This window comes from Hippopotamus amphibius, chromosome 4, assembly GCF_030028045.1.
Source record: "Hippopotamus amphibius kiboko isolate mHipAmp2 chromosome 4, mHipAmp2.hap2, whole genome shotgun sequence".
Classification (NCBI taxonomy): domain Eukaryota; kingdom Metazoa; phylum Chordata; class Mammalia; order Artiodactyla; family Hippopotamidae; genus Hippopotamus; species Hippopotamus amphibius.
This window is the reverse complement of record NC_080189.1, coordinates 18,492,241-18,517,288: the sequence shown is the minus strand read 5'-3', so window position 1 is coordinate 18,517,288 and position 25,048 is coordinate 18,492,241. Positions and strand designations below refer to the sequence as shown.

The 25,048-nt window shown below is 37.7% G+C and overlaps 1 protein-coding gene across 7 annotated transcripts in view; it reads right to left on the bottom strand.

Annotated features, from left to right (window-relative positions):
- The window catches only part of CNOT4 (CCR4-NOT transcription complex subunit 4), a 141,952-nt gene extending 124,646 nt beyond the window's left edge, over positions 1-17,306 (bottom strand). For 6 of the 7 annotated variants that reach the window (XM_057730942.1, XM_057730945.1, XM_057730944.1 and 3 more), the window contains exon 1: positions 17,110-17,306. The gene's annotated coding sequence lies outside the window, so the exon portion shown is untranslated. Of the gene's footprint in view, positions 1-16,294; positions 16,353-17,109 lie in introns of those variants that run through there. The other variant, XM_057730943.1, reaches the window with a different exon arrangement.
- Between the last annotated feature and the right edge of the window lie 7,742 nt (positions 17,307-25,048).

Below are 25,048 nucleotides of genomic sequence, written 5' to 3'. Positions count from 1 at the left end.
CTGCCTCTACTTTAAATTTCAAAATTTTACATTAGCAACAGAATGATTTGTAAAATACACTATTAGTAGTCCTAACATTGTATTAAGAAGTAAATAAAAGATCAACTTTTAAATTTCCCCCAAATTCTTCCAGGCAATATACAGAAAGAATAACTAATGCCTATGTAGTACCATGAGAAGGGTATGACTAAAGTAAAATTAAAAAAAAAAAAAGGAAAAAAAGGGGGGAAAGATGGGGGGTTGGGGTGGGATGAATCGGGAGATTGGGACTGCCAAAAATACATTACTAATAAGAAAAAATATCAAATTGTACCCTTTAAATATATGCAGTTTATTGTATGTCAATCATATCTCAATAAAAGTTCTTTTTAAGAAAGGAGGGGGACAACTCAGGGCTTGAGAAAGTGAATACTAAGAAAGATAACATAAAAATATTAAACTTGAGGAAAAAAATCCTTTTATAATACATAGTACCAAAATCATTTTTAGTGAATACATAAGAGATCATTAACTGAGTTAAAATAACTTATAGCGTTAGGACAAAGAGAAAGGTAAGTATAAGATAGCAATGTCAAAGGGAAATATAATGCAAACCATACACATTAATTTCACATTTTCCACTAGCCATATTAAGAAAAAGAACAAGTAAATTAATTTTATTTAACCCAATATATCCAAAATATTATCAATTCAACATGTAACCATTATTTTACACTTAGCACATGTCTTAATTCGGACTAGCCACTTCTCAAGTGCTCAATAGCCAACATGTAGCTCTTGGGTACCATACAGGACAATACAAGTCTATGAAACAGCTTGAGAAAACAGGCATATATCTACCTTCAGACCAATCTCTTGGTACCAATCTATGGTACAAAGTACCATAACATGAAAAGATCCGATATCAGTAGTAATGTATATACAACATCATAACTTGTAATATGATTGCTGATCCCAGTATAAGAGAGCACTCTGCAAGGGAATCAAAAGAAAACTGATTAAAGAACATTTGCCTTCAGAGAACAGAAGTGAAGAGATAAAAAAAATGAACCCTGAAGTTCTTTCTTCAATCAATCTACAAGCTTCTTTATATGTTGCAGTACAGTGTAACTCCTCCAGAAATCATTAGCATTATGACAAGCACATTCAGAGTACCCAAAAAAACATATTTCATTTTCCCCACAATTTTACACAAGTTTCTTCTTCACCTCTTTGTATCAGTTTCCCTTCTACTGTCATGTTCAGTATCATTCTGTTGGAAACAAAAGTAAAACCAACTCACGTCAGAGACTGAAGAATGGACTATCAAGATATCTTTAGAAAGAGTAGAGTATAAAATTCTAATTCAAATAGAGCCAAAAGTCTTAAGAAATACAATATATCCATCTGGAAGTAGGGAAAAACAGAGAAAGGGCAGGGGTAGAGGGAACACACTAAATTTAGCAGGGGTTGGGGAGAAAGCAAGTGTTGCTAAAGGAGGTTAGGGGTAGCAGTGAAACAACAGGTTTTTTCTGTTTCTTTGTTTTTTGCCACGCTGTGTATGTGGGATCTTAATTCCTCAACCAGGGATCAAACCCATGCCCCTTGCAATGGGAGCATGAAGTTTTAACCACTGGACTGCCAGGGACGTCCCAACAGATCTCTATTTTAAAGGGTGGTCCAGTCTTCCATTCAAAGCAACTTTCTGTAATAGCAACCAACTCATACCTTCTCTTTCCACTTTCCTCTAGGATATGTGTCAAGCCTTTCTGTGTGTAGGGTGGTGGGGAGGGGGGTTAGTGAGGAGAAAAGAAGCAGGTCATAAGCCATCCCTGACAACTTCCCCATCCATAAAAATTGGCATTATCAAAGTCTACATTAAATATGCCTTCAAGATTTAGTAAGATAAGACAGACTAGAATAATCTCTAATATTTTCAACTGATGAAATCTCTTAAACTCAGAGCAAAATCTTGCCATCTCATTTATGTTTTCAAAGGATCATTCTGATAGCTATTAGTTAACAGACTATAGAGAAAAGGGTAAAAGCAGGAAATGGGTTAGAAGGTTGTTGCAATTACACAGCAAGAGATGATGATAGCAATGGAGATGGTAAAACTGGCTGAATTCCGGGTATGTTTTAAGGGTAGAGCCAACAATTTCCCGATGAAATGAATGTGGGATGTGAGAACAAGAGAATCAAGAATGATTTTACCAAGGTTTTTATCCTGGACAACTTGAAGATGCTAACAACTGAGATGAGGAAGGCTTTGTGGGTGAAGCAGATACGCGAGGGCAGATTGGGAGGGAAGAGCAAGAATTCCATTTCGGACATGTTGAGTTTGAGATGCTTAATAGTTACTCAGATGGAGTTAGGGAGTAGGCAACTGGGCATACAAATCTAGAGTTCAGGAGAGCGGTCTGGACTAGAGAAATAAATGAGTCTCATCAATATTTAGAAGGAATTCAAAGCCATGAAACTAGCAGAGATCACCAAGGGAGTGAGAGTAGATATAGAAGATAATCAAGGAGTAAGCCCTGCCTGGGACAGTGCAATGTTTAGCTGTAGGTAAAAAGGAAGAGCTATGGAGAAAGACTAAGAAGGAGCAGCCAATGACTTTTGAAGAAAACCGTAAGAATGCAGTATCCTAAAAGGCAAGTGAAACAAATGTATCAAAGAGAAAGAAGAAAATAACTTTGTCAAATGTAGACTGATCACATAAGACAAAGAACTGACTATTAGATTTAATAATGTCATTGTTGGGAGACCTGAACAAAAATATCTGAGTACACTGGTAGGAGCAAAAGCCTGATTGGAATAGACAAGAAAGAACATGAGAAAACAACTAGAACAGGTGCACTTAGACAATGCTTTAAGGGGCTCTACAGCAGTGGAAATAGAGAAAAGCAAGGAATAGTGATCAAGAGAAGGTATTTTTATGATGAGCAAAATAACAGCATATTTGTATGTTGATGAGAATGACCCAGAAGAGAAGGAAGAACTGAGGACGTATAGAGAGAGAGGAGAACTACTAGAGCAACATCTAAAGTAAATGAAAGGGGATGAGATCTAATGCATCAGTCAGAGGAACTGGGATTAGATAGAAGCAAAGACAATTCACCCATAGTAAGAGAAGGCAGGCCAGGTCTGTGAGTCAGATCAGTAGGTACACAGGTGGTGGAGTCTGTAAATATTCTTCTGACTGCTGCTATTTTCTCAACAAAGAAGAAAGCAGGTTTATCAACTGACAAGTGAGTATGAGGAGGGTTTGAAGTTTGAGGAGAAAGGCAAAGGTACAAACTAGGTCATCTAGGAGAGGAGAAACCAAATGGACTAAGGAAACAGACTATGATTTCCAGACAATATTGAGGGCCTTTCAGTAACCTTCAGTGTTTAGTCCCTTTCAGCTGTACAGGTGCAGATACGCGGTACTCAGAGAATTTGATTTAATTAGGGTTAAGGTTTCGCCAAGTAAGTATGAAGAAGCAACAAAGGAGCAAGAGAAGTAACGGCAGGGCTTCCGTGGTGGCGCAGCAGTTAAGAATCCGCCTGCCAATGCAGGGGACACGGGTTCAAGTCCTGGTCCAGGAAGATCCCACATGCTGCGCAGCAACTAAGCCCGTGAGCCACAACTACTGAGCCCACGTGCCGTAACTACTGAAGCCCACACGTCTAGTGCCCGTGCTCCACGCTGCAACTACTGAAGCCCACACACCTAGAGCTCGTGCTCCACCACAAGAGAAGCCACAGCAATGGGGAGCCCGCGCACCACAACGAAGAGTAGACCCCACTCACCGCAACTAAAGGAAGCCCACGCACAGCAAAAAAGACCCAACACAGCCAATAAAATAACTAAATAAATTTATTAAAAAAATAAATAAGGACAGTGCAAAGGGAATAGAAACTGAGGACTGGAGGTCCTAATAACAGTAAGATTGTTGAGTTGGGGAGTACATGGAATGAGGTGAAAAGACAGGTGGTGGTCAGAGAGGGGTTCCATGAATTGAAAATCATGGGGGGGGGGGGCAGTTTACATTATTGGTAATAACAAAGTATAAGATATGACCATGGGGACTTCCCTGGCAGTCCAGTGGTTAGGACTCTGATCTACCATTGCAGGGGGCACGGGTTCAATCCCTGGTCAGGGAACCGGAATCCCACATGCCATGTGGTGTGGCCAAAAAAAAAGATATGACCCTGGAGTGGTGGACAGCAAGATAGGGTGGACAGCAAGATCATTAAAAAAGAATTTTAGAACTTAAGAGACCACAGTAATCGAAGCAAGACAGATGGTATAAACTGAAATAACCAAGAATTTTAAAAGGGATAGTGCTGGACTTCCCAGGTGGCCGAGTGCTTACGAATCTGCCTGTCAGCACAGGGTACATGGGTTCCATTCCTGTCTGGGAAGATTCCACATGCCACGGAGCAGCTAAGGCTGTGTGCCACAACTACCGAAGCCCACACACCTAGAGCCCATGCTCCACAACAAGAAAAGCCACCACACTGAGAAGCCCATGCACAACAAAGAGTAGCCCCCACTCTCTGCAACTAAAGAAAGCATACATGCAGCAAAAGACCCAACGCAGCCAAAAATAAATTAAAAAATTAATAAATAAAAGGGATAGTGTTATTAGCAAGAATGACAGTAAGCTAAGAGCTAAAAGTGAAGAAAAGATGAGTCAGAATGCAAAAAATGCCAGCACACAAAAGGGGTTTTTTTTTATTAATTTATTTATGTTATTTATTTATTGGCTGCGTTGGGTCTTTGTTGCTGCACATGGGACTTTCTCTAGTTGCTGAGAGCAGGGGCTACTCTTCATTGTGGAGCACGGGCTCCTCACTGTAGTGGCTTCTCTTGCTGCGGAGCACGGGCGCTAGGCGCATGGGCTTCAATAGTTACGGCACATGAGCTTAATAGTTGTGGCACATGAGCTTAATAGTTGTGGCTGACAGGCTCTAGAGCACAGGCTCAACAGCTGTGGCTCAGGGGCTTAGCTGCTCCATGGCATGTGGAATCTTCCCAGAGCAGGGCTCGAACCCGTGTCCCCTGCATTGGCAGGCAGATTCTTAACCACTGCACCACCTAGGAAGTCCAAGGGTTTTTGAATAATATAACCAGGCTCCCTTTTTGACTCCTATTCCATGGAAGAGGTCAGAATGGGAAATGCAGTCTTAAATATCAGGGCATAGGACTCCCCACTGACCCCTGATGATAGTATATAAGGAAAAAAATGAAAAACATTATAGCCAAAACATACGAGGACCACAGGGGAAGCAGTGTCTTCAGAAAAGTAGAAAGTAGAGGAAAGTGTTCAGGAAAAGAAAAACAAGGATACAAGAAATTTTCCTGATGATAGAGAGGAGTGAAAAGATAAGAAACATTCAGATCCTTGTGAGGATTCAAGCATAAGACATGAACTGTCACTTGGGAGAATAGTAGTAACTGACACAAAAAGGGATAAAAGATATAATGAGATTATAATGAGATTAGTCCTGATGGACTTCAGGCAAGCAATAGTGTCAAGGCTGTGACTGCAAGAGTGAGGAATGAGGTATCAGAAGCTCCCTGTCAATGGAACACAAGAGTCTGGGGGAACACTGCCCTCTGTCTCAGTGCAAAGGGCTTTTCCTTCACCCCTGACAGCTTACAAGGAAACTGTAATATACTTGTAAGGCTGTAGAGTTTTTAAGAATTAATAATATAAAGAGGTTAGAACAGTTCCTAGATTCTAGTAAGCACACAAATATAAGCTTTTATTAGCTAATTAAATGTAAAATATAATTAATGTAGGAAAACAAACAAAAAGATATGCATCTTACATTTTTCTTTCCTCAGCTAAATAGGTATCCCAAGCGATTTCCAGGAAAACCAGTGATTTTCAGAAAACCCATTTGAGAAGAGGAAGTCTCTGAGAAGATCAACTTCTATGTAGTGCCCATCAATGGCAGAAAATTGGCTCTCCTCCAAAAAAGTATCCCACCACTACTTAAAACTGATTTCTCCATCCACCCCACTTCAATGGTAAAATAACTTACTCATTCAACGAGCATATGCTGAGCACCTACTATGTACCAAGTACTATTCCAAGAACCTGGGATATATCAAAGAACAAACATCCCCATCCTAGTAGATGGTGATCAACAACAAACAGCATATATAATAAGTGGATTATATGATATGTTTGAAGATAAGCATTATAGAAAAAGAAAGTAAAACAATGAAAATATTAATATGAGGGGAGAGGGGCCTGGATGCTAACTATAAATAAATAAGGCAGGCCCTACTGAAAAGGACATCATGTGAACAAAGGTCTGAGGTAGTTGAGATGGCTATGCAGCAATTGGAAAAGTGTCCTCCAGGCAGAGGGACAGTCACAGCAAAGGTTCTAAGGCTTTTCCATTTAGTTCTTACCACTACTTGGCAATAATTTCATTAATTTTTTTTCTGTTTCTTCTCTTCTATTGTCCAATCCTACTCTCTATGTTACTTCAACAGTGGATAATAACAGCTAATATTTATCAAATATTTACTACATACCAAGCATTGTTCTAAGTGTTTTAAAAAGATTAAGTAATTTAACAGATCTATGAAATAACACAGATCTATGAACATAATGTATCTATGAAATAGATGGCCATCGTTTACAATGAACAAAACTGAGGCACAAAAAGATTAAGTAACTTTCCTCAAGATTACAGAGTTAGCAAGCAGCAGAAGCCCTGAAGCAGCATGTGTAATAAGTCTTCCACACTGTGAAACTTAAGAACATTCAGCACAAAGACTACCTCCAGTTTTCTCATTTCTAATAAATAATCTCTCATATTACACATTCGGTAACTATGAAAGCTGCTGTTATAATTTGTCTTCTTGCCATTTTTAGTCATTACCTACTAATGAACAGTCTTTACCTACAGTCTCCACTTACCATCCTCCTTAAATTCCCCCCAACCTTATTTACACTCCCAGTCCACTGAAATTACTCTAATGTGATTAGTGATCATCACACCACAAGCCAAAGGTCTTTCTCTATTCTTATTTTCCTTGAATGTTGTATTGAACTATGTCAATTTCTTTTTTCCTCTTGAAGTCGAAGTGATATCATTCTGTATTTCCTATCCCTGTGACTTCTCTCTCCTAGAAAATCCCTTCGTTTTCTGAGACATACTTTTCCATCTTCCTTTTACTTCTCCAATTGTTCTTTTAATAATACCTTTTTCAGGGACTTCCCTGGTGGTCCAGTGGTTAAGAATCCACCTTCCAATGCAGTGGATGTGAGTTCGATCTCTGGTCGGGAACTAAGATCCCACATGCTACGGGGCACCTAAGCCTGTGCGCCACAACTGGAGAGCCCATGTGCTGCAACTACTGACCTGTGCACTCCAGAGCACCACAACTAGAGAGAAGCCCATATGCCGCAATGGAGATCCCGTGTGCCACCGCTAAGACCCAATGCAGCCAAATAAATAAATAAACATATAAATAAATAATTTTTTTTAAATACCTTCTTTACTTCTACCCTTTTAAAGGTAGGGATCCCAAAAGCTTACTTTCCTTTGTGCTTGTCTCTCTTAACTCAGTACCCATTAAGATTTATTTATCCAATAAGTATTTACTGAGCACCTACTATCCACCAGGCACTATTTGGGTCACTTTGGATAAATCAGTGAACAGAATAGACAAAAAAAAAAAATCCTCTTATCCATATAAAATCAAATAATTCTATGCTACCAAGGACACTCAAAACCATCTTCCCCTAAATACTATTTTAAAAATACATCACTCCCCTGACTCAAAAACAAACTCGCAGTGATTGCAATGATTCCCCTCTTATCAACCACATCTAAATTTCTCTGCCTTAGTTCAAAACACTCCATTATTATTTTCTATCACAGCAGTCCAGGTTCATTTTCCATTACTCCTTGATTTAAAAGAATTCCAGGTAGGTCAGTCCTTTGATTACCCCCTAAAACACATTACCTGTGTTTCCAGCTGGTCAAATAACTACTGAAAACATACAGACACTAGACACAAAAAAGTATACTGAATAAAAAGATAAGTCTTCAAAAATATTTTTAAAAATTCTTTCAAACGTAAAACAAACAGCGAACACTTATACAGGCCTTACTATATGCCAAACACTATTCCATGCACTTTATATACATTAACTCACTTACTCCACACAACAATCTTAATAGCTGCATTCTACAAATGAGGAAGCTGAGGCCCAGACAGGATAAAAGTAACTTGCCCTAGGGCTGACAAGAAGTAAGTGGTAGAGTCAAGATTCACACTCAGGCAGTCTGGTTCCATGCTAAACTGCATACTCCCAGCAGAAGCAGTAAATAAAAATAGGGGGAATTCAAAGGGCTGGCAAGGAAACTTATAGGCCAATGAAAACTACATTCAACTACAAAAAATCATTTAAGTTAGCCCATTAATCCAAGAGTAATATTTCCTTTAATATAATGCCAAGTTTTAAAAATTATACATTTTAGTAGTACATAATACAAAGCACAATCTGTAAACACAAACACATCACATATTATTCAGAGTTCTCCAAAGCTGCTGAAAATATCTGCTAGGAATGACAAAAAAATAGGGCGACACATGACCAATGTTCGTTAGCGTGGTTATATTAAAGTACTTTACTGTCATACTTGTTTTCATTAGGATCAAACAGATTTGAACACAATGCAGGGAAGGCAACTACCTTAAAAAAAGACTACTAGCTTTGCTTTTCAGAAGCAAAATTCACATCTAGGACTAGGTCCAGTACGACAGAAAAGATTTTAGTAGAAGCAAGAAATTCCAAGAAAGTACCTTAAGCATCTAACATATCAGTACCTTTCCACCTATCACTCAACTCTATGGCTAAAGAACCTTTTAAAAGATTTCTAAGGAGTCAGTTAGTAAATTCATGAAACTATTTTATAACTGATTATACAAAATTAAAAATGAAAAGAAGAGGTTCTTCTATAAAACAATCTTAGAATAATCTTACGCCAATATACGAGCAGATGAGGAGAATCATACACAGCACATTCTTCTCTTTCCCATTTCCCTCTTCCCTCTGGCAGATTAAAGACACATAATTTGTCAGTTTTTGAGCTAGAGAAATCAAGCTGCACAAGCCTGGATAGGGACACTAGTCTGATTTCGAAAAGGCTAAAGTTTGTAGCCTTCTCAACTAGTAGCCTAACTTAGAAAACCTAAAAGAGCCAGTGCCATCAATGCCTCAGGCAAAAATGCACCGTGGCCATTATTAGAATTCATTACTAGAACTCGAAGTGTTTCACTGTATTTTCTGCCTCTCCTCCCTTTTCCTAGGTTTGCAATACAGCTGCCCTCCTAGCTACCCAAGACACTTTCAAAGCCAGTCATACAAAAAGAGGTCCCTCCCAAGAATTTTATGAATAAAAATATGCAAAATACTAATGATCTGCGATTAATTCAAGTTAAAATCTGGGAGATATTTTTGGAGCATGGAACCATTTTCTCCTCTCCCCATCACCAACTACTGTGACACTTTTAAGTGGTTCCATACGCAAGGCATTAAATTAAAAGTTCCTGAGGAAAAGAATGGATTGGCAGCAACCACTGAAGATATTCTCAAACACTAAGGTTCTCCTATACTGCATATTTGCTATTTACTTGCTTCCCACATACACTGGGTGGCAATGAGAAAGAAGCATAATCCTCAACAAGATTCTCTTGCACAAACATGATCTCAGTTCAATCTGAAATCCAAAACTAAAACATTAAAGGCTCTGTTAAAACATACCCAAGGAGAAGGCAACAGCTTTCTACTATAGTGACCACATTAGATAGCATACATAACCCACTAAATAAAGAAGGAAAAAATGTCAAAAATAGCTCTGTCACATCACCAGGGTTAAGATTTAGGATGGAGGGAACGTTAATTAAAAACACATATTTCCCAACAATGCCCTATACTGCATCATTATCCTTATTAATATTTCCCAAGTACCCAAAAGGTCCATGGCATTATGGTAGGTAATACCTTTTATAATAATAGGAAATAAAATGATTGGTAAATTAAGATAAATTTAATTTTGAAGCTGTAACCACCCTAAGCTGAGATGTTTTCAGACTCAACTGTGAGAATTCTTGAGATCCACAAGCTAAATATTGTAGAAAGGGAATACATGTGATACTGAGGGAAGCAGGAAGAGTATAAATGGCAAGACAGTATTATTCAGTTACTATTTACAAAGCCATAAACAAGATATCTACTTTTTCCCTGCTGCTTTAAGATAAAAAATGACATTATCCTTCACAAAACAAAGCAAGCATGCTATCCAGAAATACACAACAGATGAAGAAAGTTGGTTTAATGAAGAGTGAACAAACTAAAACAAAGAAAGGAATAACTTCAAGGGTCTCAGAACTTTTTTAAAAAATTCAAATAAAATAAACGGCTGTTGTTTAACCAGATCTGTTTTCAATAATACTTTTGCAAAACTAAGTATATCAAAATAAATCAAAAAATAAACTTTCACCTAATAATGTCCCTACATTCTTCTTTGGCCTGTTGACCTATCCTTATCCATCCTTAAGGGAGCTTGGGGCTGACAATATTAATGCCCTATTCATCAGAATTTTATGTCATTCCTTCTGTATTAATTAGGTCATTATTAAACTTTAAAGATATCCAACAATATACACTGGTTACAATCTGTTCAAATATACATTTCCTAATACTTCTTTTGAACTCATACACACATAAGAAGCAGATAAGGCCACAGTTTCCCTTTTACAAATGAAATATGTTCCATCTCATTCTCATGTACTAAAGATTTTATTTTCCAGACTCTTATTTCCCAGTGAATACATGTCTGAAATTATTTGAAAACACTGGTAGCTATTTTCTGCTGAAATTTTTTGAGATTGTTATTAGAGTAATCACGCATCACTTTCTTTCCAAAAGCTGGGCTTAGATAACAAATCGCAGTTTACTATCAAAGACAAATAGACTACATTTCTTCAGTTCTCTACTCTCCAAAATATTGTTGTCATTTCTGGATATAAAGGACTGAAAAGAAGATGGAATCAATTAGGTGCCAAATCCTGTAGAACATCCATACCAACATCTCTCAGATGGCCCCTTACCTCAGTGGCCTACTCAATTTTTCACACTCAATTGTCAATCCCAAATATGCCACACACCTCTAAAGAAGGAACTGTTCTAAAGAGTACTTTCGTTATGTCATCTCCTGCCCCCAACCAACTACTGGCTCCTTACCACAGCAGATCAGATTCAACCTGACAATGAATACACATCATAATTTAGCCCTACTCTAGATACTAATTTCTCTGACACCATTCTCAGAAATTAACACCTACTGGCACTGAGATCAGACTCCTTATACCTCTCCCACATCATGCAGGTTCCCACCAGCCTGTTTGTTCCTGCTTCCAAGTCCCACATGGAATGTATGAAATGTTCTCCTTCTGAAGACTCTGCCTATGCAGATAGTACACATTCTTTATTCAAGTCCCACTCTCTCAAAGAAGCCCTACTCCTAGATATCCCTATACTAATATACTGGACTCAGACCTATGTATCAAAGCATTAGTTGTATAATGATTTGGACAGTGCTAGTTATATCATTATGAGAGTACACCCAACAACATAAACTCTTCAAAGAGTCTGGGCCATTTCCCAAGAAGTAGGTCTTAAATAAGTACTTAAAGACTATTTGACAAGCTGATTGAATAATCCTGATTTTTTAAAAAATCAAAGATATTTTATGTCAAAAGAAGTTCTGGTACAAATGAAGTAATTGTGATAACAAGGACTTACTTCAAAATAATCCAGGTCAAAGAGTAGGAGAACAAGAACTAAACTAAGTGGGGGCATAGGTAAACTCAGACTGACTATGAGTTGACGATCTTTGAAGTAACACACACATAGAGATTTGTACCTACTTTTGTTTAAAATTTTTCATACTAATAAGTTTATGTTTTTAATACTAATAATTTGTCTTTACCTCATTTTTAAATGACAAAACCAAGGCATATCATAACACTTTTATTTACCCAACAAATACCTATGTTCCCATTTAAAGTAAGAAAAAATTCTGGAAAGATCTAATTTGACAGGAAGCTTGTATGATCCTAATTCTCAACTAAGAAATTAATTTAAAAATTAAAGGAAAAAATCTAATCAAAATGGAGGGGATCTCTCCATCAGAAGAAAAATTAATCTTACCACCAAAAGCAATACTGTTTATATTTCACATTTTCATTCAATTACAGCATTCACAAAAGGGTCCACCCAAACAACAGCTGAAAAATCACAAAACATTAAAAAAAAAAAAAAAAGCAAAATACAAAAGGTAGAAAAGAAAAAGAAAAAAAGTTGCTATAATCAATGTTCAATAACCCAGTCAGGCAATGTTATTTCAAGATATTCACCATCTGAAGACCACTATTGCCCTTAACAGGGATTGAATTCATAGGTTCTTAAATAATAAGAAAAATTAGCACTTCCTCTTTATTCTGAGAACTGAAAAATATGCTTAAGAAATTTCTGATATTTGGCCTAATGACTATGTATCTGCTTGTTGCTACTAAGGAATGCTCCACCCCTTTGATATTTCAGTCTATAGCTACTTTTCAAACTTCAACCATTATTTCCCTACATCATCATTCTCTAATTCCTTCCAAAAGCAGTAATACAAACATCTACTATCTTTAAATGTTGACATTTTATTCTTCTAATTACACTGCTTCTTTGCCTTGACTTTTTTTTCCCCCAAACTGGTTTTAGGCATATGTACAAACCAATCTGATTTTTTTATTTCCTCTTCTCCATATTTTCTCTAAATACTCAAGAGGGGAGGTTTTAGATACCATAACTAAATAACACATTTGATTGTGAAGAGATATCTGACATATACACATATACAAACAGCAAGGTTTATACTAAGAGCAATACATCATCTGCCCATTGCCCAATGCAGTTAAAGTTTAAAACAGGACAACTCTCCTGCATAAATAGAGTTCAGAAAGAATGAAACTATCCTAACAAATAAACTCCTTAGGAGAAAAATAAACTCATATTCAAATTGTACTTGTACTTGCACTATCTTAAAAATTTCATTTTCCTAGCAAGTAAAAGTAATCACCTTCTTTTTAGTAGCATGTAATTTCTCTCTTCTAGTAAACGAAAAACTGCTATGGAAAAGCTAACCTAAGGGGCCAAAATAGTGTTGAAATTTTCTCTTCTATAAACTACTTTCTGATTAAAAAATAAAAGAATCATGCTATGAAAAAGAAATGTAACAAAACCCACTGAATTAATATTACTACACTTGAAAAAGTTGACATTTACTACACAATCTCTTCTAATAAAGAAGGCCACATAAATATCAGATTAAAAACAATTCTGAAAAAAGTTTTTTCAGAAAACCACTAAATATGGGATTAAAAGTCCCACTTTTCTTTCATTGCATCACTAAATGAGTAAATTATGCCATCTTTATAATTTGTGTACTCTCAACTTTTGAGAAAAAAATATTACTCTCTGAAATATAAGTGGTATTGTCACATTTTATATAAGAATGGGAATCTGTAGATTTTTCCTAATAACTCTGAAGTTAAGACAATTTTTAAATCTCAAAATGTGTTAACAAGTTTTATCCAATACATGCTATTCCAGTGGGATGAAAACCATTTACAAGTTCCACTTAGATTAAGAAATCCTTTGAGAAAAGTATGTAGTACATTTTAGTTATACTATTTCTAGAGCACTAAAAATCTCTATAACCTATTTCCCTACTCTTTTTCTTCAGAACCAACTGAGATGAATATAACTTTCTTCACAAAAAGTCAAGACAGTACTATACTTATTGACAGAAAGCTAACTGAATTTTCAGCAGAGGCTTAAGTTTTCACAAATTAAACCTTTCTATTTCACTTGGATGGTCCATAAAAATAATAACATTGAGTTGAAATAGATTCAATCAAGTGCTATTTGCAGGCACCAAAAAGAAACAGAAAAAAATTTTTAATGAGGAATACAGCTCAACCTTAAGGCAGGAGTAATGAAAGAGAGAAAGGGAAGATTTCTAAACTCACAGTGCTTAAACTGAGAAGATATTTTTTCATTATCTTAACACATATAACATCATTTTTAAAATAAAACTCCCCTAATGCAAGGAGTTCATCCTTAAGCAATGCCCTCTTTTATAAAATAATAAACCTCAAGTTATCACTAGTACTCCATTCAGACTGAAGTTGAAGGGCATTACAAAACAATTTTTCTGTATTTTTACATTTGATTATAACCGTCTCAACCTAATAAAATTAAAGATTTATCGATGAAACTTTATGAAAAATTTCATAATAAGTCAACCTTAAGTAACTCATGTTCAAAAACCCTCCTTTAGAAATAATCTATTCAATTGAAGAATTCAACTACTGAATCTGGCAGAAAGTCTTCCAAACTATCCAAAAAAAAAAAAAACCCCCACGAAATTATGAAGCTGCAATATTCAAAACGTTACGTCTAAAAAGTTTAAACCATATAAAAATATTGAAATCTCAGCTCATTTCCTATCAAAATGTCAAAGAACTTTAGATATCTTCTTTGGATGTGTTAAAGACCCCAAAGTAAACTCATTTTGACTTCACAGTGCTGAAACTAAGAATTTGATGACTGCAGGGAAAAAAGTATAGAGTGGAGAATACTACTTGAGAATGTTTTTATTGAAGCAAAGTATCTTTACAAAAGAAAAGATGTATTAAAATAATTTACCCTCTTTTGCCAGACAAACAGTCCTCTCCTAGAACACAATGCTTACAACTCAGCCAAGGATGACTGCCAAGGGTTTCTAAACCTGTGTGTTAGGATTGTTCAAAGTGGAAAGCTTCTCCACCAGTGTATTACAAAGAAAAATGAAATATATTTTTTGCTTAGAGTTGAAGATCAATTGTATTAAATATATTCCTAACTGATACACTAAAAGTAAGTAATACTTTAAAAAAAAAAACACCTCAGGTTATAACTTAGGACAAGGTTTGCTATGTAAATCGCTTCCAATTCTCAGAAAAGTAGGGATTTATTTAGTTTCCCTAAATTGTGGCTTAAGTGGCTGAAAGGAAAAATGAAGTTTAATAAACAGCTTTCCTAACCTTGGCTTACATTTGATGAAACAGACCATTTATCACAATGAAGTGAATATAATGTCAAATGTAAGATTCTTCAAGTATTACAGATAAAATCTGTAAAAATCACAATACTGCAGTAATGTCCAAAAGTGATTTAAAGGGCAACTGTATGTATTTATATTTACACTTGAGGTATTATTACTTTTGCAAATAGGAGGTATACTGCTGTATGAGATTGCTACTATGACTTTTAACATTTTTACATACATCTTAAGAACACAATGTCTTATTTATGTTTAAATTTGAGATGTATGTTTCTGACCTATGCAATCCTGTTTGTTTTTCTGGTAATTCTTTACTTCACAATAGTCTGATTATAGCAAAAGCTCCTTCTTCACATTATGCCATTAGTCAGTATATTTCAATTTAGCTTTCACCAAAACAGACACCATAAGCCACCCGACTTCTAGTTTTCTGCTTTGTAATGTAAATAATAATGAGTGAGTGTTACCAAATGTATTTATGTGCACAGCTCTGTCATTTCTTTTCCCAGCCCCCTTCTTTTCTATGGAAAAATTGAGGGATTTAGTTTTGAAAAAAACTTCTTTTGCTAATATACCTAATGGTTTTCAAGAGAAGACAATTTACTCAGATCCCTACCAGTCTAGAAATGCTGAAAGAACTTCCCAAATCCAAAAATCTTAAGTCAGTCAGATATTAGCTGGAAAGGAAATTTCCACTCAAACTATAAATAAAATGTCATCAATTAAGCTGAATATCAATAAAACTGAGCCAATAATCAATTCTCGATTTGGAAGGAATCTGTAACCCACCTATAACCTGCATAAAATCAAAACAGCATTTATATTTGCTTGTGGAGCTCACAGATGAATTTGGTTGTGTGCCAGATTTATCTTATTTTTAAATGCCTAGGCTAATACTTGGTATAATCAGAGCTCACATTCAGTGTCCTGGGCAGACTCAATTCAGAAGAACACTTGGTAGCACGGAGAAACCGGTCCAAAATAAAACAAGGAAAAAAAAAAAACACCCAGAAAAGGAAAAAAACACGTCCCAATAGAGCGAATAACCCACACTGAAAGCAAAACGAAGACGCTCCTCTCCGGAGTAGCCTGATTCAACGATTCTCACTCAAAATGTTTAATAGTATCCTACCTCACTTCATTCACTTCCCAACTTCCTTGACTTTTCAGGGGCCAACACGGGGCATCCCTTTTTTTCTGCAAGTGTATGCTGAAAGAATCTGTACAGGAAAGAGGGCAGGAACGGACAATACCCAAGAAAGCGGTGAAACAGGTGGGTCAGAACGAGCAGCAGCATATCCAGATACTTAAGGGGCAGCTTTAAAATGACAGATGTGGTTAAAGGAAACACTGCTAATCGGAAAAAGCTCTAGGCTAGCAGATAGGCTGGGGGGCTGATCGCAAGCACCGGCGGGGGCAAAGGCTAACTACAGAGTGGTAGCAGCGAGGCAAAAAACGAGCAGCAGGACGAGTGGGCAACGAGCAGCGGGATTAATGAGCAGCAGCACCGCGGGGTCGGAGTGGAAGTGATGGCTTTGGTCTTGGGAGACGGGGGCCGCCAAGAAAGGACGTCTGAGAGGGGCAAGGGGGTTGGGAACACAAGGAGTCCTGAGACCTAAGATTCCTGCCCCTACAAAAATGTAAGGGAAAGCGCTGAAGACCAGCAGCCGCCTCGGCTGCCCAACTGAAGAGATTTCTGAAGCAGTCGATGCTCGCCGCCGCGCTGCCTTCTGCCCCGCTCCCTTTTCCTGGTGGTAACTGCTGTGGCGTAGAGGGGAGAGGGAGGAAGAGGAGGAGGGGGAGGAAGACCGAGAAGGAGGAGGGTGAAGACGAGGCGGGGGGTGGGGAGAAAGGGGGGTGCGGCCTGCACAGTCCCAGCGAAGCCTCCGCTCTCTAGTAGCCGGTCAGCCCCGGGTTTCCCCTAAGCCCAGCCTCGCACAGACTCACCCGCCAGCCTTGCCTCGCTTTTCCCTCAGCCGACTCCACGAGCTGCCGCGTCCTCACAAGAGACCACTGAACGAGCGTCGGGGAAAAAAACTCTTCAGAACCGGGCCTGATTGCCTCAGCGAGTCCGACCTCTACGGCTGAGACAGAGACTCTCAGCTTTCGGTGGGTTCCACAGCCAGACGGGCCACCATCTTACATTAGGGTAAGACTCCTCTGGCCTCCGGTGCGCAGGCGCACGCCGATCCGGCCGGGAGGGGCGGGGGGAGGGGCGGGAGGAGCGACGGGCGGCCGCTCCCGCAGCATCCTGGGAGTTGTAGTCCTCCGAGGGTGACCGCCCAGCTGCAAGCCGGGAGTTGATTTTCTCACTCCGAGGGCGGATGGGATCACACACCTCACGTGGCTGCCACACTACCGCCTTTCTTCGTGTTTTGCTGCCTTCTCGGCCCGCGTGTGCCGCTCCACTGTCATTTGGTCGGTGGCCTTCGTTAGCGGTTCCGTTTCCTCGGTGTTTGCTCAAATATGGGAAACCAAAACTCAGGGCGGGTGTAACCTGTTTGGGGAAAGCCGAGAACGTCTCTGCTCTGCTCTGCCCACCATAGGTATTAAAGAGGGCGGTGCAGAGGCAGGTTGAGAGTAGAAGGAGCGCGGGATTTGATCTAGGGTTGTCGGATATGGAATTGGCGTTTGTTTGCGAAAAGTGTTAACCTGTTTCCCCTGTTTGCGCGTTTTGGAGCCACCACCCTTGAGCCCTTCCTCGCCATTAGTCTCCAGTGAAGAGATATCCTGAATTGTCGTGTACAGACGTACAAGAGAACGGAAGACCCACGCACTTACAAAAATGTGTTTTTGATGAAATACATTTGAGAACATTCTGCGGACTTTGCAAATGATGGTTAGTTCGATTTCCAGCCTGCCCAGCTCTGCGCATGGAGTTCAAAACCCTTCACCCATCAATACATCCCAACGAATGTAAGAATGCACTCGCAGTTTCTACGAGCTCCGAGGAAGCCTCAGTCTCAAAAATCAGTCAGTGTACTGGTCCCTCCCACATGCCTCCTAGAATTCTGGTGGAAGTGGCGCTCGGCGCAGTCGTTTTTGCTTATTGCGGGGATTCTTCACCCATTCATACAACAAATACTCATTGAGCTCCTCCTGTGTGCCCGGCACCGTTCTATACGCGGAGAGGAGACGGTGAGCAAAACAGACAAAATTCCCTTTTCCTATTCTAGGAATTCCTGTGTCTATTCCAGAGTGTGTGTTGAGGTGAGAGAAAAGGGAGAGGAGGCAATTTTTAAAACATATGGTTAAAATGCATAGTATATTGTAACTGATGAAAAAACTTAAAACAGAGAAGGGGAACAGGGAAAGGTTGCAATTTAAAATCTGTGAACCTAATCTCAGTGAGAAGCTTTCATTTTTTAAAAATACATTAGTTCGTTGTGTTTCAGTTTCTTCACTATCAAGCCTAGAGTCAATTATTTGGTGAAAACTTAAAATATGTAACAAACTCACAATTTACCAAAAACTTGAAATTGTAGAATTATGGAATTGTAGAATTTCATAATTCTAGCAAAGAAACGAGAAATCATTTGGATTCACCGCCTTTAGAAACTGTCTAAACATTCAGCATAGGAGACGTATTTTTTTAATGTGTTTGTTTTTTACATTACCAACTTTATAGTGAAATATAAACCAAGTAATGAAAAGGACAAAATAAAAAGAATCCTTACCATTATTAAAGATTAGAACCAACTTACCATTATTAAAGATAAGAGCCAGAAAGGATCTTAATCATCATCTAATTCATCATCTTATCCTGCACACCTTTTTTTTTTTAAAGAACACTATCTTCCAGGGAGGCTGAAGAGGGAAGGGAAATGGGGATATATGTAGCCTAAAATGAAATTTATGAATTTCATCTACATACAGGATCTTGTTTTAAATCAAAATAATGTCCTATATATGATATAAAAAGTACAAAAAAAGTAATTTGTAATACAATGATTTATATTTCATTGAATAAATGCTCAGACATGACTGTTCTAGAAAACGCAATCAAATCATCATTTGCTGGCACTTATAAATCCCCATGAATGTGAAAGCTCCAAATACCAACTGAAACAAGTATGGTGATTTGGCCACCTCTGGTGACAATGCTAATCTTTCCTCAGTGTCCACTGCAGATGCATTCCTAAAACACTGACTGGTAGAACTGTGTAATAATTAAAAAACAGATTTGTGTTCATATGCAAAATAGGTCAGGTTTTAGGTACTGATCATATATACAGGTTTTTCACCTACACTGGGGGCATTTAAAAGTCATGAGGGACACAAAATAATTTTTCATGTAAGAAACAGTCCCATGTTTTGCAAGAAGTCTAGCTTAACTGGCCCCTACCCTCTAAAAGTCAGTGGTACCTCCCAGAGTATCCAACACTAGAGGGCAATACCACACCTACTGACAGTCATTTATTCCTGGAGACTAACAGGAAGGAAGTGACAGTAAGGTCACCACCTAATTAGTGACAGAGTCACTGTCCTCGCAGGCCGATGCTCCTTGTACACTTTTACAAATTTTTCATGTGTGTGTGTATGTGTTGTTACGTATAATTTCATATAGACATCCATATAATATGATTTAAAAGGTTAATTAACATTAAATTCTATTACCTAACACCTAATGATTCCTCGGTGTAGGACATACCATCTATTCACTCAAAAAATGTTTTTTACCTTTGAGTACTGTGCTAGATGATGGTGGTACAGCAAAACACTCTGTTCTCATAGAGCATGGTGCCTAGTGGAGGAGGCAGAGATGAAATAATCAGACATTTAAATAAATACAAGTATATAAATATAATTTCTTATACATTATTATAACTGGTGCTGAGTACTGTGAAGGTGTTTGCAAGATGTTATGAGAATATTTAAGAGGGGAACCTGATTTCTTTTCCTTTCTTTTCTTGTATGGTTTACATCTACCAACTCCAAACTCCCAGTCCATCCCTCTCCTTCACTGACCACCCCACAACCACAAGTCTGATCTCCATGTCTATGAGTCTCTCTGCCCTGTAGATGGGTTCATTTGTGCCATATTCTAGATTCCACATGTAAGTGATATCATATGGTATTTGTCCCTCTCTTTCTGACTTACTTCACTTAGTATGATAATCTCTAGTTGCATCTGTATTGCTGCAAATGAAATTATTTTGAGGGGAACCTAATTTAGATTGGTGAGCAAGAGGAGGATAGTCAGGGAAGATCTTTATGCATTAAGAGTAGAAAATATGCAGGGATTATGAGGTGGAAAAAACCTTACTAGAAGGCTAGCGTGAGTTATGGTGAGCAAGGGGAGGTAGGGTGTAAGGTGAGTTAAAGAGGGGCAAGGGCCATATCATTCCAGAGATTTGCAGGCCATGGTAGGAGATGTGGATCTTATTCCATGGGAAAAGGAAAGCCTTTGAAGGAACGAGGCATGATCTCATTTACATTTTTAAAAGAACCATGCTACTGAATGTTCGTCACTGAGGAAGTTATTAATTTAATTTTTGTACTTCCATTCTCTGGAATAATACACAGATACATAAAAAAGAAAAAAGGAAAGAACTATATATTGACCTGAAAGAATGTCCATGACATGTTATTAGGTAAAGAATAAATAAGTAAATTATAACATGGTATACTGTGTATAACGTTACCCATTTTTTAGAAATAAAAAAGAATCAATCAGTATTTATGTGTGGTACAGAAAAAGGAATGAGAGAATACAGACACGTCAAATATTCAATGTGCAGTCGGTTCCTTTGGGGGATTGCAGTTGGAAATGGGTGGAGGGAGTATGCAAGTTTGTCTTTATAAATTGCTGTATTGATCTATTATGTGTATGAATGAGTTTTATACATTTAAAAAATAGATCACTCTGCTGTGTGGAGAAAGGATAGGAGAAAAGCAAGAATGAAAATGGAGCAACTAATTAAGAGAATATTTCCACATGATGGTTCTTATTGGGGTGGCAGTGAAGATAGAAAAGAGGTGAGTTTAAGACATATTTCCTGAGATTGAGATTGAAACAATAGGACTTCGTGATGTAATGGATAAGGAGGCGTTCCCATAAATAGCTCTCAGGTTTTCTGACTTAAATGGCCTTGTAGGTGGTGGTTCCTTTGGTCCAAGGAGAATTGTGAATATTGAAATAGCATCTGTGTAGCAAAGAACAGCTTCATCAGAAAAACAACAGCATTTCAGGGAAATAATGGTTACCCATCTGAGATTGGTGAACTTAAAATCATTCCAATTGTATTTTGCCCAACTTAGTGGTTTTTCTCTAATAATGCTTATCTGCTTGGATTCTGCCAAGGAAACAACATACAGTTGGGCTTATCTAGGCTGGAGAAGGAGAATGAAAACAAGAAACATTATGGGTTGTTTCTCATTTTACCAACCTTCATAAATTATTAATATATAGACATTTTAAATAAATAAAATTGTCAAGTTATATTCTTAGGATATAGTCTCAAATATAGACCTACTGGGCCAAAGGAAATGATCAGTTTTATGTCCCTTGTTTTGGCCAGATTGCTTTAATATTAATGAATATTAATACCACTTTAAATGTGAGGCTTTTTTTCCAAAAATCCATTTGCTTGGAGTTTTATTGTTATTATTTATCTTTTCCAGTTTTAATTATTTAGTATTTGAGTGCTAAATATTGGGTATATGGAAGTGAGCAAAGCAGTAATCTCCCTCAAAGATCTTAGGGTTTAAAAGAAAAGACAGAAGATAAGTTAAATAATAAGCAAGTAAAACTCTACTTATTTGTTGTCAAAGTATTAAGAAGGAAAAAGAACAGAGTAATAGATATATCAAGAAAAGATTTACTTTAGATTAGACAGCCTCTCTAAAGAGATGACTTAATCTGAAATTGAAAGGATTGCAAGAGATCACCCCCTTAAAGAATGGCCTGTGCTAAGACCCCAATGTAGGAATGAATTTAGCATATTTCAGGAATGGTAAGTTAACCAGTGAAGTTGGGGCATTCAAAGACAAGAGTGGTAGGAAATGAGGTTAGGGAAGAAGGTAAAATCCAGACTTAGAAGGGTTTTAGATGGAATTTGGATTTTGTTATAAGTACATTAAGAGACAATCGAATGGTTTTAAAAAGAGAAGTGACATAATCACTTTGTTTTTTTCAAAAGATCAGGGGGGCCACCACATGGAGAATGGATCAAAGATGGGTGGCAAATGTAGAAGTGGAGGGACCAGTTAGGAAGCGATTGCAAAAGTGCAGCCTGGAGATAATAAGTAGTTTAGACTACAGCAGGGCTGGAACTAGGATGAGGTGAGGGAGGCACTTGCCTTGGGCACAAAATTTAAGCAAGCACTCAAAGATGCAGTCATCAAGGTAAATAATATTTTGATAGAAAACTTTTTAAAATCAACATTAATGCAAAAAAATCCATGGTGAACAAAGTATTAAAATATAAAATAAAGACAAAATCTGACCCCGAGTTTACACAACCCTGTCTCAGTTTCTGCCCACTAATTCTGGCCCTGTTCCAATAAAAGTGTTTTTACCAAGGTAAGTAGCTAGCTCACAGGTACTTTGCTGGTTTGATTTTTTTTTTAATCGTTCATATAAGAGAAAATACAAATGGCCATTAATATATATCCTACAACCAAACATTTCCACTCCTGGGTGAGAGAGTGTGTATGTGTGTGTGTGTGCATGCCAGGAGACTTAATGGCAGCATTAGTTGTAATAGCAGAAGCACTGGAAATAACGCAAATGTCAATCAATAGTAAAATGGATAAACTGAGTAATTTAATATAGTGTATTACTATACAGCAAAAAAAAAGATTAAAGTATACATTTCAATTTCAAAGAATGAATTTCAAAAACAAAATATAGGGCAAAGGAAGAAAATCACAGATGAATATATAACAGTATGACATTTTATATGAAGTTCGAAACTAGGCAGAACTAAATACTACTACTCAGGGATACATAAGTAGAGTTAAAATTACAAAGAAAAACAAGGGCATGTTTTATACAAAATTCAGGACATGGTTATCCCTACACAGAGAAAAAGGGACATGACCTTGGAGGGTTACACAGGGAACTTCTAAAGAACTGATGCTATTTCTTAATCTGTCTTGTAGACCGACAGGTGTTCATGGTACTATTATTTTTAAGAGATGCAAATACATTTTGTATGCTCCTCTGTGTGATTTGCTTCATGTTGAAAACAATTATATTATTCAGGGACATACTCATGAAAAAAATTGAGTTAATAATCAGGTTTCCCCTGCTGAAAGACACCAAGTCTGAATAATTTTACAGGCTCATTTTGCCAATCATTCAAGAAATCAATAATGCCTCTCTTATTCAACTTCTTCACTTAAGAAGATAAATGCAGTATAATTTATTGCATTGACAGATTAAAATAGAAAACACATGATCATTTTAATAGATGCAGAAAAAGCTCTCAATAAAAGACAATGTTCAATCATTAAAATATATATTTTAGCAAAAGAGGAATAAAAAGGAACTTCCTTAATCCACTGAAAACCTACAGCAAACATTACACATAGTAGTGGAATTTTAAAAGCATTTTCTTTGAAACATGACAAGGATGGCATGCTATCATAGTTACCATCCAGTAGCCTACCAGAGGGTCTAGCCAATGCACAAAGAAATAAAAAGGAAACAAGAGATATAAGAACTAGGAAGAAAAAAAAAAAAGCCCTCTCATATACAAATATTATGATTGTCAGCATAGAAAGCTCATGAACAAATATATGAACAAACAACGAAAACTAAAGAGGATTCAGCAAGGTCGTTGAATACAATATCAACATACAAAAATGAGTAGCATTCCTGTATATCAGCAATATCAATATGAAACTGCAAAAAATTCACATGACAAAATAGTAAGTTTGTTAAATTTGGGTGATCAGTTTCGACAGATTGGGATTTCTGGCTTTTGATAATAGTGTGCAAGATGATTCTGACCAACCTTTCCCCGTATTGTGCAAAGGGAGCAGAGTCCCGCATACACTAGTGCTGCGTAGTATAAATGCAAAATAAGATTTAGTGGGGAAAATGTTCCGGAAATGCAGCATGGGCATTAGTTCTCATTATCTCACATGCTTAAGCCTGGCATAAATAGACTGGGTATATCCCCCCAAAAGTTTTCCAGGTGATAGACCACACTCCTGTGATGTTTTAACTACTTATACAGAATGGGAAATGCTGGGGGGCGGGGGGGGGGCGGGGGGTGGTGGTGCTGTGACAGGGATCTAGGCAATTATGTAACAATGAGAACCTCCTGGGTGGGAAATGACCTGTTAGAAAAGAGAAGCTTCTGGAGCTCCGATTCCGATAATAGCTTTTTTTTTTTTCCTGTTGCGATAACTCGCATCTTCTGAGCCAGCTTCATGCTAGGCTACTTGTATGATTAGCTATTATAGCCAAAGTGCTGTGTAACAAACCACCCTCCCAAATGTAGTGACATAAAAGATTATCAATTGTTTTCTCTCCTACAACTGTAGATCAGCTGGGAGTCAATGTATCTAAACTGGGCTCATCTGGGTGGCTCTGCTTTCAGCTGCAAGTCCAGTTAGGGTTGGCTCTTCTGTGGGTTGGGCTCAAAACCGCTTTCACGTGTGTTCGGCTCTAAACCGCTTTCACGTGTGTTCATTCTTGGGCCCAGGCTGAAGGGGCAGCAGCTTCCTGAGGAAAGTTCTCAAGTGGTTAAGACTCCGCCCTTCCAATACAGGGGGCACAGTTTGGATCTCTGGTCCAGGAACTGAGAGCCCACATGCCACGCGGCCAGAACAAACAAACAAACAAAAAAAGGCTGGGTAGTAGATCCCTGTTGTGAAGGTTGGGTGGAATGATATTTACTGAACAATAATCTAATCTACCACAATTGTGCAA